This window comes from Arachis duranensis, chromosome 3 (genome assembly GCF_000817695.3).
Source record: "Arachis duranensis cultivar V14167 chromosome 3, aradu.V14167.gnm2.J7QH, whole genome shotgun sequence".
In the NCBI taxonomy this organism is placed as follows: Eukaryota; Viridiplantae; Streptophyta; class Magnoliopsida; order Fabales; family Fabaceae; genus Arachis; species Arachis duranensis.
Genome location: NC_029774.3, coordinates 70,757,294 through 70,757,590, shown reverse-complemented (window position 1 = coordinate 70,757,590; position 297 = coordinate 70,757,294).

Below are 297 nucleotides of genomic sequence, written 5' to 3'. Positions count from 1 at the left end.
TGCCGTGGTTTGTAGACATTGCAAACTACAAGGCAGTGAAATTCATACCCAAAGAGTACAGTAGACAGCAATCAAAGAAGCTGATCACAGATGCAAAGTATTATCTTTGGGATGAGCCATATCTCTTCAAGAGATGTGCAGACGGAGTAATCCGTAGATGTGTGCCTAAGGAAGAAGCGCAGAAGATCCTATGGCACTGCCATGGATCACAGTATGGAGGACATTTTGGAAGTGAACGAACAGCCACAAGAGACCTCCAAAGTGGCTTCTACTGGCCTACTCTCTATAAAGATTCCC